The sequence below is a fragment of the Gastrolobium bilobum genome, unplaced genomic scaffold (assembly GCF_033153095.1).
Source record: "Gastrolobium bilobum isolate Gb01-03AN ecotype WA unplaced genomic scaffold, APGP_CSIRO_Gbil_v1 utg78659, whole genome shotgun sequence".
In the NCBI taxonomy this organism is placed as follows: Eukaryota; Viridiplantae; Streptophyta; class Magnoliopsida; order Fabales; family Fabaceae; genus Gastrolobium; species Gastrolobium bilobum.
In genome coordinates, this window is record NW_026897683.1 from 60,980 (window position 1) to 77,612 (window position 16,633).

Consider the following 16,633-nt stretch of genomic DNA (forward strand, 5'->3'; position numbering starts at 1 on the left):
GTGACTCAAACCATCGTGGTCGGGAATATGTGTTCCTCCTCCTCCATCCCCATCATGATGACTAGGTGGAGATGGAGGTGGCGGTGGTGGCGGTGGAGGTGGTGGAGGAGGAAACTGACCCTCATTGCGGCCAACCCTCATCTCCTCCAAGATGACCCTCATCATTGTCATGTTCGCCAACCGGTTCGCCTCAAGCACGTCTTCTTTTGCTTTTCTGTTCGCCTTTCGCACGACGTCCATCATTGCCTGATTGGCCACTCTAGCGGCCTTCTGATTGACTTGTCTAGCTGCTTGCATCTCAGCTAAAGTAGTCAGAACCAGGTCAGGCTGACCTTCGTTCGTCTCTTGTTCATCCTAGGAAGTACCATGACTCTGTACAAGTTACACGAGGAATGAGTTGGTCAGGCCCACACAATGTGGTCACACATGCATTATCATAGTAAAACCCAAAAGAAACACATCACAGATAGTTCGCACAATGCATCCTAAGTTATTGCAATACATACAGGCTTTTTCCCTAGAAAGTGCTTTGATACCATAAAATGTAACATCCCGTGTGCACCCAGTATATTAAACATACATATGGTAATGACGCAGCTAAATAAATGCGGAAGCTAACTTTTTATTTCCAATTATGTACATATTAAATTAACCAAGTTGATTACTTATCCTTTTTCAAAATATAGCCTGTATGAATAACCTCTTGGTATAAATATTTGCGTATCTAGTCACGAAACTATAACATGTAGACCGAAAAATATCATGATACATTATACAACTCAAAGAAATTCAAACATGTCTAATATCAACGTGGCATAGACAACCCCCATGCACACCAAATAAGGCAACAAGGCCAAACAAAGTCTCAAATCCAACAACAATATTCCGAAATAAAACATGATCAATATCCAGGCATAACATCATTCAACATACATAATCAACTCAACTCCGACCTCCTGCCGCTAGAGGTATCAACCCCCGAGGTACCTGTACCTGAAAATGTGCCCCAACACGGGGTGAGATCTCTAAAAGAAATCTCAGTAAGACAAAGGGTCTTCAAGGATCTCTCCACCCAAGCTCACTTACATGTGCAATATAAGTTCCAAAATAATATAGCAATATAATTTCCAAAACTTGTGCAATGCAGCATATATCAATGTCATGTGTGTATACATCCTACTGGCCTGAGAATAAAACGTAGGGATTACAAACGTCTACAACCTACAGTATAAGGAACACCGCTTGTACCTCACCTACGGAGTTGCCATCTTGTATGTCTCCACATACTCAGGATTACCGTATAGGTGGTACACCACATACATATCATATGGCACTTACACTCAATAAAGCAGATCAATAGCATTTCAGTAATCATCACATAATTTCATAAAAAACATAACATGCATATAACCACCCCTCCATGAAGTATGGTGGAACCAACAATAGGCAAAACCGAGGACACAAAAGCTTACCTCTCAAGCTATCAATCCAAAAATGAGTCCACACCAGCCCACGGCACCAAACATCCCACTCACAGTCTCCAGGCTCAAGAAATCAGAAAAATGGAAGTGATTTGGAGCTCCTAACACAGCTCAAAGATTCTGACTTTGCAAAGCCACGAATTTGACACACAAGCTTGGTCTTTTATACTTGAAGATAGCTTTTTGAAGCCATCACACCTCAAGAAAATGGCTCACGCCTCAACACTCAAGAAGTCAGCCCAAAACCTCACCAACTCAGAAGCTGCAACTCAGAAATGAGTGACCACACACTCTCACAAGCTTGCTCTCACTCACCTATACCATTTTGGTGAAGGGGATATGAACAAAGGTGATCACTTTGGGATCTCTATGGAGAAAGGTGGAGGTGGCACGGTGGAGGAAGGTGGCAGCAGCCAAGGGATCAAAAAATCTCACGTAGAGGCAATAGGAACTGACCTAGGTCTTTGTGCCACTTGATATTTATATGTTCATTAAGTTTAATCCCACTGTATTAGCATTAATAGCTCTGCTAATCATTTTAATCTAAAACTTTAGATTCTGATCCTAGCTATTTTTCTAGGATTTTTTCATATTTTTATTATAATTTTCGCAGCACTTTGCCGGTACGCATTTTTTACGCTGCCGGTATCAGTCATGACGTCAGTTCTCATTATTTCGACTCCAAATTTGACATATCAGTCTTAAATATTATTCTAGGAATATTCATACACTTATTATAATTTTTGGGGATACTTCACCGGTACGCACTTATACCGTGAAGCAGAATCGGTATCTGCAATTTTCGTCAGAAAAGCGACTTTCAGCGTTATTAAGCCCTTATAATAATTATTTAAGTGTTTTAATAATTATTCAAGGTCAATCATGGATTTATTTCCTAAACTCATAATTAATTATTTAAATTTCTAATTTAGCGGTGCGAGTTCTTACAGTAAATGTATTGTGAAGTAAATAAATGGCTTGCATTTTTTTCTGTTGAATCTGAATTTGATAACTAGCTAATTTGGCTTTTATATCTTGTGATCTACGGGTCTTGTCTTCCCTTCTGTGAGTGATGTTATGACTGTTACAGGAACAAACGACCAGAGTTCACTGCATGGTTGGCTGAAGTAAAGTAGGTGATTATTTTGGTCTACTTTCTATTGTATATAACCTTGCAACATATATCATATTTCTTCTTCCTTTTTCTTTGTGGTCCTCTGTCCATTTTCGAAAAAAATTAAGTTGGTGTCTTCTTTACATCATCTTATGAAGTGTTTTCCATGTAGTTTTCACATGAACTATATATTGGTCTTGTTTCCTGTATACTAACTCATGTTGTTGATAGCTTATTCATGCTCAAAGCTTGTAATATACAACAGAAATATCACTCTTCCATTTTTCTTGTTTTCTCTCTTATATTTACTATATTTCTTATAGTTTTACAACAAACATAAAATTATGATGAATATTAAGAGGATTTTAGAAACTAATTAGTGTGTCCAATTTAAAAAGACTCAAGAAACAGCATTACTCATTCAAATCAATGCAAAGCGTGACTGATATTGTCCAAACTCACAGTTATAGGTGGCAAAGTAGGTGAACTTGCCAAAAATGAGTAAAAAATGGGTTGAAAATATCAATCCGTCTCATTTTATGGCGGATTAGCTTGTCAATCCATTTAAAAAAAAAAGCTTAAAAATATATATCATTTTATGAATTTTATAGTGTTATTTGATTCAATTTCACACTCTCATTAATTTTTTCATTTTCAAGCATAAATGTATGTTGATATTTACTTTCATAGTCCATAGAATCTCATTTTTGTCTTCATATATGAATAATCTTTATCATAAATATTAAGTGTTCCTTTCTTTATTTTTTGTAGAGAAATACTAAAATAAAATTTTTTGATATCACGAAAGCTTAAAATGATAAATAAAATACTACTTGTTCTGTCTGAAAGACAGAGATGTCCAACTGGTGGCTGGTATATTTTATGTAGGATCTAGGTGCCCTCTCTCAAGTATCTATGAATGAGATACCCTTGAGGGTAGGCCGATCACTGTGCACAGTAATAATCGACATAGTCAAGGCGTGGGGTGTGTGCACAGTGACAAGCTAAGAGAGAGGGTTTAGAGAGTGTTTACCTTATTGATTTAACCTCGTATTTATAGATGGGTTACCTGAAGGAGTGTACTTCTGGGCCTCTTAGGAATATTGGGAGCCCAAGTCCAACTGTTTATTTGTCTGGATAGGATCGTCATCAATAGGAAATTCCCTTCCTTTTGTTTTGTCGTTTATTGGTCCTTCTAGAATATGGGCCTTTGTCAGGTCCATAACAGTTGCCCCTAGCCCGGTAGTTTGGTTGTCCAGGCTGCCGGGATGTAATAGCAGTAATCTCTTCATTTTATTCCGCAAGTCTGATTTCTTATCAAAACTCGGATGTGTTGCTTTCTTAGCAATAATTTTGATTTCTTCGCAAGAACTTGAGAATCTAAGGGCGTCCCACTATCTTCCAAGATTATTTACCTCGGCTAGAACTCACGTTCTTACTATTTTTGCAAGACGGGTTCAAATACCTCGATTTTATTCCGCAAGTCTCGATTTTGGCCGGGTTAGAAGTGCAACCTTACCTGTATCCAAGAGGATTCAAATACCTCGACGTTGTAGGCCGGGCTAGAACTCGTAACCTTACTTGTAGGCAAGAGGGTTCAAATACCTCGATGTTGTTGGCCGGAGTTCTAGGAAAAAGGGTTCAAATACCTCAACGTTGTAGGCCGGGCTAGAACTCGCAACCTTACCCGTAGGCAAGAGGGTTCAAATACCTCGACGTTGTTGCCTGGGCTAGAACTCGCAACCTTACCAGTAGGCAAGAGGGTTCAAATACCTCAGTTTTGGCCGGGCTAGAACTCGCAACCTTACCCGTAGGCAAGATGGTTCAAATACCTCGACGTTGTTGGCCGGGCTAGAACTCGCGACCTTACCCGTAGGCAAGAGGGTTCAAATACCTCGACGTTGTTGGCCAGGCTAGAACTCACGACCTTACCCGTAGGCAAGAGGGTTCAAATACCTCGACGTTGTTGGCTGAGCTAGAACTCGCGACCTTCCCCGTAGGCAAGAGGGTTCAAATACCTCGACGTTGTTGGCCGGGCTAGAACTCGCAACCTTACCCGTAGGCAAGAGGGTTGAAATACCTCGACGTTGTAATATTTAACTCGGTTTCTTGCCAGAGTTTCGTTTACCCCAGATTTTTATCTTGGGTCTTCATCCCGGATTGGGGTGTGATCCTTTCTCTAGGATCCCATCTCTCCAAACCCGTCTTCATTTTTTCGCGGATTGTGGTGTGATTCTCTTTCTGGGACCACATCTCTCCAAACCCGTCTTCATTCTTTATAAACCATTTATATTCCGGTGGGCCGGTCTTCATTTTGACTCTTTCTTCACAATCTACAAAAGTGAAATGTCAACTTTTTGATTTTAAGTTTAGGCCACGGTATTCGCCTTTTTTTTCTCGAGCCCTGCTTCTCTTGCCTCGGCTCTTCTTTCAGCTTGCCTCTTTTTCCGCTCAAGTCTTGTATTCATCTAGGTGGATTTCCTTCCTTATTTGAATGGATCTGGATCTCCTTCCTTTTTTAGAGGGGATCTCCACACCACCTGTTTAATTATTCCTTACATCACAGTATAAAGAAGATAATTAGCAATAATTTTGGTTCAATCATCAATCAATAATTTTTCAGCTGCAATCAGCAATCAATTCAATTAGCAAATTATATTTGACTATATTTTATGCCATATGATCTGATTGAGCACCCATCATAAAGCTCCATGCTCCCCCCATTTTCTTGATTTTCATTTATACTCCGTGAACATAGGGAACGTGGCCTCATGATGAAACCTGATGCTCCTTTTTTTTATGATAATATTTAAACTATCTGCCGGCCTGCTTTTGCCGACATATAATACTAAACACATGCATAACAATGTTTGACCAACTTTCAAAATTATACATTTTTCCTATAAGCATCGTATAAGAATTTAGTCCAGTAAGAAGTCATATAAAATCATGATAATAATTTCTGGGATATAAAAGTAAGGAACAAAATATTTTCCTGTTATTTTATAACCATCCTGCTTGCAATAGAGGATCGTTCGCTTATTGAAATCTGATCCCGGTTTTGGTCATAATGCTGAACTGTCATAATTATTGAAATCAGATCCCGGCTCTGGTAATGACTTGGCCGAGATTCTTATTGTTGGATGTTAGCAGAGACGCCAACTGAAGTCGGCTTTGAATTTTAATCCAACTCCTCTACATCCTGCATGTTGATTATCCATCTTTTACTTGGGAAAATTGTTAGTCGTCACACGCATAATTTTCATAAGTATATTATCCATGTGAGTGGCTTGTTCAACTATGAGATGTCATATTATGATAATAAGTGAATTAGCATAAGAGAAATTATATCCTTATCTGGGTTATATTTTTGGCCGTCCACCGAGCTTGCTGCAAACATGCCTAAGAAATGGTCCTCAACCGGGTTCCCACAAACTCTGAGAAATGACCTAGTTACCAAAGGGACTGGGTTTATCCGGCCTTGATGAAATTCAGGTAATCCGGGTTGTTTTTGAGCCACGAATGGAATTGTTGGCCTCCTGTATCTTATATGTCGTGGGATAGTAGGCTTCGTTTGCATGCTGGATTTGAGTCAAAGTAATGCTCGTGATGAGTTTTCCATTCTTTGGTTTTTAATCATTTGTTTGGTCAACAAAGTGGCAATGTAAGTGGGAGTTGAGATCTTGTCTCCTGTTGCTTTCATGGATTTTGTGAGACATGCCTTAGATGTTTCTTTTGCAATAGAAACCCGGCCAGTGTGCCTAGTTGATCAATTTTGGTGAACACCGGCTTCCTTTGGCTTCCTCCATTTTTTTATGGATTCCAACGACCCAGGATGTGAGAAACTCATTTGCATCCATGGCCAAATGGGCCTGAGATAGAGAGTCTTCTAGTACTGGCTACACTTGGCAAAAGTTATAAAATTAAATAAACATATTACTGTAAATAATAGATCAAGTTATGTAGGATATCTCCCATAACCACAGGTCATTTACAGCCGTTGCATAGAGGCTTCAATTTTGTTGAATAAACGTTAAATGTGGAGTTATGTGTCAGTTTAATTTTTAATGGGTTTAATTCAGCAATCAATTTAGTTTTTAATGGGTTTAATTCAGCAAACGTTAAATGTCAGTTTTATGTTTTTAAGTTTCTGAAATTATGTGAGTTTATTGTGATGTTAAGTGTCTTTATTGTAGAGTTACAAGTTTTGTAATTTAAAAATCTATTGTTTGAATGAAAAGTTACGACTTCTGCCTTAGTAAAAATCCTTTGTTTTACTCTTCTCCTAACAAATTGGTATCAGAGCTATGGAAAGGGGGAGTGATATGGCACTACCTAAGTTGACGAAGGAGAACTACGAGAATTGGAGCATCCAGATGAAGGCTCTTCTCGGATCCCAGGACGCTTGGGAGAATGTTCAAGCAGGTTTTGTAGAACCACAGGATACTGGAGGCTATTCGGCGGCTCAAACTAAAGCGTTGAAAGAGACACGTGCAAAAGACAAGCTGGCGTTATTCATGCTCTTCCGAGCTGTAGACGAATCCGGGTTCGAGAAGATAGCAAATTGTGAGACCTCAAAGGCAGCCTGGGACATCTTGGCAAATGTCTATAGAGGAGCTAACCGGGTTAAACAAGTCCGGCTTCAAACCCTTCGTGCCGAGTTGGAGGGAATGAAGATGAAGGACACGGAAGGAGTATCCGGGTTCGTTGCCCGGGTTCAAGGAATTGTGAACCAGTTGAAACGGAATGGAGAAGATATACCTGACACCAGAGTGGTGGAGAAAATCTTGAGATCTTTGACAGACCAGTTCGAAAATGTGGTTTGTGCGATAGAGGAGTCCAAGGATCTGTCTACACTCACCATTGACGAGTTGGCGGGTTCCCTTGAAGCGCATGAACAAAGAAAGAAGAAGAAGGAGGAAACTCTTGAGCAGGTACTTCAGACCAAAGCAACAATTAAAGATGAGAAGATGCTCTATTCTCAAAGTTTCCGAGGTAGAGGACGTGGCCGCAGTGGACGAGGTACTAGCCGTGGTGGTAGAGGTCGAGGCCGAAGTCAAGAAGTGTATGGTGATGAGGTAGGACAGTCAAATCAACAAAACTGGAGAGGACGAGGATGAGGTCGACGAGGAGGTCGGTCACATTATTCAAACATCGAGTGTCACAAATGTGGAAAGTTTGGTCACTATGCGAAAGATTGTAACTCGGACAAGTGTTACAACTGTGGCAAAGTCGGACATTTCGCAAGAGAATGCAGAGAGGAGAAAAAGGTGGAGGAGACGTCCAACCTAGCCACAGATGGCGAGATGAAGGATGGTGTCTTGTTAATGACACACAGTGAAGGAAGTCCTGACGATGACATGGAGTGGTATCTTGACACGGGTGCGAGCAACCACATGTGCGGACATAAACACTTCTTCAAGGAGATGATAAAAGTGGAAACCGGACATGTTCGTTCGGGGATGCCTCAAAGGTTGAGGTAAAAGGCCGAGGTACGATCTGTTTCCTACAAAAGGACGGGTTAATTGGCTCAATTCGAGATGTGTACTATGTACCCGACCTAAAAAGCAATATTTTAAGCATGGGTCAACTGATGGAGAAAGGTTACTCGGTTATTATGAAAGACCGGGTATTGTATTTGAAAGATGAGCAAGGTCGGATGATAGTCCGAGTTCAAATGGGTAAGAATTGTATGTATAAACTGAATTTGAAATGTGTACAGGTTGAATGTTTACAAGCCGAGGTAGAAGATAAGGCGTCACTTTGGCATCTCCGATTTGGTCACCTACATTATGGTGGTCTAACCAAGTTGGCAGAGAAAAAGATGGTGGACGGGTTACCTGACATAAACTTTGAAGGAAAGTTTTGTGAGAGTTGTGTACTTGGCAAGCATGCCAGGACCACGTTTCAGAAGATGGCAAGATTCCGGGCTAAGCAACCTCTGGAACTAATACATACCGACTTGTGTGGACCCATCAATCCGGGTTCCTTCAGCGGTAAGAAGTATTTTATTTCCTTTATTGATGATTTCTCACGGAAAACTTGGGTTTACTTTCTGAAGGAGAAGTCCGAGGTGTTTGATGTGTTCAAAAAGTTCAAGGTGATGATTGAGAAAGCAACAGGAAGCTATATCAAATCGGTGCGGTCTGACAGAGGTGGGGAATATACCTCAACAGCGTTTATGTCGTTCTGTGAGGAACATGGGATAAGGAGGTTTCTAACAGCACCATACTCACCACAACAGAATGGCGTGGCTGAAAGGAAGAACCGGACTATTCTTGACATGGTTCGGTCAATGCTGAAGAACAAAAGGATGCCGAAGGAGTTTTGGGCGGAAGCTGTGCAGTGTGCTGTGTATGTGCAGAACCGATGTCCACATTCAAGCTTGGATGACAAAACACCACAGGAAGCATGGAGCGGTCAAAAGCCTTCAGTGGCTCATCTCAGAGTTTTTGGTAGTGTGGCCTATGCACACATACCAGACCAGCTCAGAACCAAGCTCGAGGATAAAAGCAAGAAATATGTTTTTATTGGATATGATGAAAAAACAAAGGGGTATAAGTTGTTTGACCCCGTCAACAAGAAAGTCATAGTGAGCAGAGATGTAAAGCTCAATGAAGCAAATGAGTGGGACTGGAGCAATTCATCTGAGATAAACTTTGAAGACGGAATCACAACACAAATTATCAACCCGGCAAGTCCTGAAGCTTCTGATGATGAAGACGAGGTACGACAACCCAGGATGCGGAGCATACAAGACATATATGAGTCAACAAGTGAGGTACATTTTGTTTGTCTTCTTGCAGATTCTGAAAATAAAAGTTTTGAAGAAGCCATCCGAGATAAGAAATGGCAAGACGCCATGGATGAGGAGATAGAAGCCATTGACCGAAATAACACATGGGAGTTAGCCGAGCTACCAAAAGGAAGTCGGCCCATTGGAGTGAAGTGGGTGTTCAAGAAGAAGATGAATGCTCAAGGGGAGATAGAACGATATAAAGCTCGGCTAGTTGCAAAAGGTTATAAGCAGAAGGCTGGAATTGACTATGACGAGGTGTTTGCCCCTGTTACAAGGATGGAGACAATTCGGCTACTCATCTCACAGGCTGCTCAATACAGATGGCCAATACATCAAATGGATGTAAAGTCGGCATTCCTGAATGGTGTTCTTGAAGAAGAAGTTTATGTGGAACAACCGCCGGGCTACATGAAGGCAGGAGAAGAGAAGAAGGTGCTGAGATTGAAGAAAGCACTTTACGGGTTGAAGCAAGCACCACGAGCATGGAATGCTCGTATTGACAAATATTTCAAGGAGAATGGACTTGAACAGTGTCCATATGAACATGCTGTTTATGTCAAGAAAAATGGAGGAGACTTGTTAATTGTGGCTCTTTATGTTGACGACCTCATTTTTATGGGAAACAATGCCAAGATGATACAAGAGTTCAAGAGCACAATGACAAGAGAGTTCGAAATGACAGATCTCGGTTTTATGAAGTTCTTTCTCGGTTTGGAAGTAAAACAAAATGAGAAGGGAATTTTCGTGTCACAGGAGGCTTATGCAAAAAAGATTTTGAAAAAGTACAAGATGGAAGATTGCAACCCGGTTTCAACACCAATGGAACCCGGTTCAAAACTTTCTAAGTTTGATGGAGGAGACCATGTTGATGCAAGCAAGTACAGAAGTTTGGTGGGAAGCCTACGCTATCTCACATGCACGAGGCCGGATATCTCGTTGAGTGTCGGCATAGTAAGTCGGTTCATGGAGGAGCCAAGATACACACATTGGAAGGCGGTAAAGAGAATTCTGAGGTATGTTCAAGGTACAGTTTCACACGGGTTACGCTACTCGAGCTCGGCAAAATACAAGTTGATTGGATATTCTGACAGTGATTGGTGTGGAGACGTAGATGATCGAAAGAGCACGGCTGGTTATGTGTTTTTCATGGGCAACACGGCATTCACTTGGATTTCGAAGAAGCAACCTATTGTGACACTGTCGACATGTGAAGCTGAATATGTAGCTGCATCTTGGTGTGTTTGTCATGCAATGTGGCTCAGGAATTTGCTAAGCAAGCTGGAGGAAAAACAAGTCGGCCAAACTGTGATCCGAATTGACAATAAGTCGGCTATAGAGCTAGCCAAGAACCCGGTAAATCATGAAAGAAGCAAGCATATTGACGTCCGATTTCACTTCATCCGGGATCAAGTAAAGGAAGGAAATGTGGAGCTAACACACGTGACCAGTCAAGAGCAAGTCGCGGATATCTTCACGAAACCACTACCGACGGTACTCCTTGACAACTACAAGAAATTGATCGGCATGAATGATGGCAGAAGCATTTAAGTTTACGGGGGAGTTTTGTTGAATAAACGTTAAATGTGGAGTTATGTGTCAGTTTAATTTTTAATGGGTTTAATTCAGCAATCAATTTAGTTTTTAATGGGTTTAATTCAGCAAACGTTAAATGTCAGTTTTATGTTTTTAAGTTTCTGAAATTATGTGAGTTTATTGTGATGTTAAGTGTCTTTATTGTAGAGTTACAAGTTTTGTAATTTAAAAATCTATTGTTTGAATGAAAAGTTACGACTTCTGCCTTGGTAAAAATCCTTTGTTTTACTCTTCTCCTAACATTCAACGGAAATCAACATCCGAATCAATTTGCACTCCAACGGCTTTATCGCTGATATACTTTTTTACAGATGCCGATTTGGAATCGAATCCAGAGACCCGCCAATTCCTCTCTTTGCATCTCGGACTTTTGCATCATTTTAGCTTTGGTCGATCTCGATCGGTCAAGAAGATCTGGATTACGCTTTAATACTTCTTTCTCTGATTGATTCAAGTGTATAAAGCCTTAAAGATGGTTTGGATATATGTCTTTATTATCCTGTATATCTCTGTCGTTTGTGAGAAATGAGAACAAAATATAAGTATAAAAAACTTATCTCCTTATTTTCATTATTTCAAGAGAATTGCTGTCTTGTGGTAAACTCGGCTGATCTGAATATTTTATAGGTTACAGCCGCTCTGCATAACTTGCAAAGACTTTGATTGTCAAGACCATTTGTGCTTGGTTCTACGGCATGTCTGCCTTATATAACTCGGCTATCCCTTCTGGATGTTGATTCGTGGTAGGGAGACACCTCTGCACCTCGCGGTGCATCTTGGGGATCAGGTCCCTGTGTAGATTCTGATGGCTACATCGAGCTTTTCAATACTGAAATTATATGTTACCTGATGTCATAGTATATTCATCCATGCGAACTGGATGTATACGGGAATTGACAAGTGTCATAATTATAAAATGCTTCTAATATGTAGTGATTTTGGAGCCTTTTCAAGCTGTTGTATGAAGATTTTCAACAGGCTTGCTTTTCTCAAATATGCACGTTGCACGGTTCACATGGGTTTTATATCATAAAAATTCCAAAAGATAATTCAAATTTAACATAGGAGGACTTATCTCTTTAGGATTGATTGGTGAGTCTTCATTCTTTGGTGAGATAGTGGGCCCTGTGCCGATCACCCAATTCACTTGTGGACTTCCCTTTTTATTGTTCTTAACTCGGTTTGAATGAAGATAGCCCATACAAGACTACAGGTGTGCCAGAAGATTCCCTTTCTGTAACCTTTTGCTTCTCTTTTTTGAAACCAAGCAATCATTTGGCGAAAATGAGAGACCTCATAGCACGGCCCACAGGATTCCTTATTGGAGATATTTGGCCAGGTTTGTTCTTCAATATAGAAGTTTAGCTAGCTACTCTTGGAAACGTGAGCATCTACTTAATTTTATTGCTTCTTCGTTCAAAGCTGTAACCATGGTGTTTGTACCCGTACAGAAAAGTGCTCCTGCCATATCATTTCTTTGTGGGACCCAGCTGTAGCTATTAAAAAATTGGACAGCAAACAAAAAACACATGTACTTCTAGCAAAACCATGTTGCTTCTAGTGCAACGTGTTTGCAAATTATATCATAATGTGTCAGTTTGGAATCTTATGAAGACATGTTTGTAGCATTAAATATATTATATATATTATTCAAAATATTGATATCCTTTCCTCATTTGAGCTATATCATATGAATTGAAAGGAAAGAAATAAAATCAAATGAAATCAAATTAAAGTAGAAGGGGTTATTTCCTTATCTGACTCATATTCTGTTCAATGGAAGTCAATTTCTTTGGAATGGTTATTGCCTTGCATGATGATGTCTTTAATGGCTTATTCTGTGTTATCCCGCCCTCCAATATGAGATGATGCTAGCATACTGTCACTACAAGAAATACGTTGCTTAACCACATTTATTTAACCACACTTTCTGAAATGATGGACGGACAAAAATATTCTCAAATTTACAACATTGTTTATTAAATGTAGCAAAATTATTTTAAATTATTAAAAAAAAATTATGTGTGTTTTATACTTGTACCAAAAAACCGATCTACTTTTTCTGCTTCGATCCCTAAATCCCAAACTCTAGGGCAAAATCTCTAACTTCATCTTTCTCTCAGGTGACTATTTCATCTTTCATATCTATGCATCTTTTCATATCTATGCATTTCTTCAATGTGAAACTTGCAACCTAGTTAAATCGTTGATAAATCCTCACGAACACTTTTTTTCGAAATTTCTCACCATAACTCCCCTTTAATCTCACTCAAATTTCACTCTGACATTGAAATCACTGCTAAAGACAGAGACCGCATTGTTCATCCACAAAGACGACAGGGACAAGCTCGTATATATTGGTAGCTATCGTCTTCTTCGTACAGGTAGACTTTCGCTGCCGTTTTCTTCATATTAACTTTCAGCACATTATTAGCTGTGTATTGGTTGATTAGTGATTAATATTAACGAATAAGAAGCTTCCTCAATGCAAATCGCAGGTGAATAATCCTCTGTTTTAACTCTTTTTTTCATTTTTGTTATATTATATATATTTTATTTGTTTTAACGAATCAAGACTCTTGAATCTTGATGTCGAATTTTGTTATACTCACTAATGAGTGGTTGAAAGCATCATTGGCTTTTGAGTATTGTGGTCTCTTAGGCGAGTGGTGAGTGACTAGTTAGTAAATAAATAAAAGAGTGAATGGGGCAGTGTATCATAACATAAAGGGAAGGTGAGTATGTCCCACTGTGACTTTTGTGATAAACGCAGCATGAATTCTTTTAGGTTTAGCCTACAACTGTGTAAATTAAGCTAATAAAAATCGCAAACATCATTATTGGTAAGTTAAAAAAAAATGTACACAAGTTGTGAAGGAATAAGAATTAAGAAGTGAAGCAGATGCTAAGTTAATTTTTATTTTAATTTAATTATTACATTATTACTTTTTTTTGAAGGGGTTGGGGGTGTTAGATGTCACTTTTTTCTGACTCAATTGGTTCAATGCCTTTCTGCATTTTCTGAATTTTCTGACCTAATTGATGCTTTTGGCAATCAAGTAGCAACCAGCAAGGTTCAGACTGGAGTAGTTATTTGCATCTTATATTTTCCTATTACTTTTTAGTTTTGAATTATTTACTCGCTAAATAATCTTTAGTTTGCTGGTACACCTGGATTTGGATTTGGTCTTTGATTCAGATTTTCTGATTTTTTTTTTCCAGATTCTATGGTTTATAAAAACTAATAACATCTTAAATATTTGAACTTTTCTTGAATTTGGACGATGAAAATTGGCTTTTTGGTTATATCTATAAGTCCAAATCTTCACTTTGTTGGTTTGAATCATGAAATGAAGTTACAACGTGATGTCTAGTTTTGTACTTACAAGCTTTATTGTCTCAGCAATGCAGTTTCTTTTTTTATAGAAAGAGGAGCTGTTCAAAGCAGCTGACAAGAATGGAGATGGTGTTGTGAGCATGGCTGAGTTAGCTGCCCTTCTTGCTTTTCAACAAGAAAAGTAATACAGAGACTAAAAGCTTTTATTTTGTTTGCCTATTGTTGTCTTTGCCATCAGTGCAAATATATTTATTATTTTCATTTGTATAGCTATATCTTGTTTTAAGATTTGATGTGTAAATTTCTTTTTGCAAACTATTTGATTATTATTTGCTTAGCTAAACTTTTGGTATTGTAGGGAACCGTTAATGAATTGTTATCCTATTTGTGGTGAGGTTCTTTAGATTTCTGACTTGTTGAACAACATGATCCTCTTAACTCTTTGTTTTGATGAAGGGACTGGAAATCAGGTGATGGCTGGAGGATTCTTAACAGATAAGCAAGCTTCATATGGGTAAATTTCTGCAAATTATTGCTAATTGAGGCATTGATAGCCAGGGTAAAAGAGAGAGCATGATCTTTATTGGCCTAATGGATTATATTACAGCTTTTAGTGTCATATTTGGACCATGCTTATGTATTTGTGATTGTATATCAAGATAAAATATAAAATCACTTATTTATTTTGCTTTTTATGTAGGTGGTTCTTCAAATTGAGTGAAAGGTCCCATTTCAAATTGAGTCAAAAAAAGGTATTGGCCTATGGACGTAGGTATGATCTTTTTTTGTTTTAATAAGTTCTAAGCTGCAACTAATGGACATAGGTATGATTTTAATTGAGGAGTTTTTGTTTCTTCATTTTTTAATTTATTTCATCTTTCTTCATATTTCGTTCGCAGCAATCACAGTTTCTTCAAAGTTTTTGTCCTCTTTTTATTCTAGCTTAGCACTTTTCACCTTCATCTTTAAAACTTCATCCATGGAGGATCGATAAACTCTAGGAAAATCCAGGTGCCTTATAGTTCGATTTGAAGTCAAATCAAACCTGCAGGTACATATGTTATAATTTCTATTTCTCCTTCTCTTGCGTCATCAGGTAACTTCCTCTTCCTCACTTTCTCTGTCTCTCCTTGATCTCTTACCGAATTTTGTTAATTAAACTATATAACTGCTTAATTGGACCTAAATTTTTTATTTTCTTATATAACTATTTTTTATTTTTTATTCACTACATGGGAATAAGTGCAGTGGATGTAATCACCACCGTGATTATAAGCTTGAACTTGGTTGCTATAACAGCTTTGTTAAATATTTTCTTTTTGCTATGTATTCATTTGGGCTTAGCTGCCATAGTTTCTACTGGCATTGGTGGGCTTCGTAGACATCTATCATTTACTGAACCTACTGGTAAGATCATATAACCTTGATTATACAGTGTGTGACAACATGCATCTCTAATAGTGTTTGTTTGGAACAAGGAAGAGCTTATATGATTTTCAAATAAAGTTTATTTAATGATCCTAGTGTAACAGAGTGGATGTGGATAATCAACTTAATTTTTTACTTCTTAAATAACTTTAAATTCAAATTTGCTGTCTTTTTCACCTTTTCTCTTTATGTTCTTTTGCCTATTTACTTAGTGGTTGTGTAAATGTTCGGTTCTTATAATTTTCAGCAGTTGTGTAAGAATATTTATTAAAAATAACAAACTTCTTATTTCATGTATGAAACAGATGCAATTCCAAATACTAAAAGCCTCCAAAATCTCTTTTGGAGTCTTTGGAAGCTCTCCATAAGGATGACTTCTTGAAGGAATTTATTGGTGATAAGTTGCTGATTGCCATAAAAGCACTTCGAAAGGTATGTATTTCGGCTTAGATGCTTTTAAATTTATAATTCCTTAGAGTAAATAACGATTTTCATCTTGCTTATATGAAGCTTTTAAAACGAAGCTTCAGGATTATGGTATAAATTGGTCGAGTGAGAAAGACTATTGTGTAGAGCTCACCTATTATTCAAAATATCTAATGAATAATCCTGGAAAAAGCTCATATAATGACTTTGTCTTTAAAGTGGGCAAGTAATGGTGTATTCACCCTTGAATTTTAGTAGGTTAAGATCATCAATAGGCAGAATTTTGTTGCTTGTTGCTTGATGTGATTTATCATGCACAGGCAGAAATTGATCATTACACAAAGCTCAAAGATGCATACAAGTGCCCGAAAATCGTCAATTTGATACAAATTACATTCGACTTTTCTGTATGTAAAAACAGTAACTGCCTTAGGTGCCATTGGATTCAGTAACCC

General features: G+C 38.4%; 1 long non-coding RNA gene across 1 annotated transcript; it reads left to right on the forward strand.

The window, feature by feature from the left end:
* The first annotated feature begins 14,652 nt into the window (after window positions 1-14,652).
* Window positions 14,653-16,633, forward strand: LOC133309305 (uncharacterized). Its single transcript, XR_009751298.1, has 3 exons — window positions 14,653-14,838; window positions 15,025-16,184; window positions 16,499-16,633. It is a non-coding gene; the product is annotated as an uncharacterized LOC133309305 (long non-coding RNA).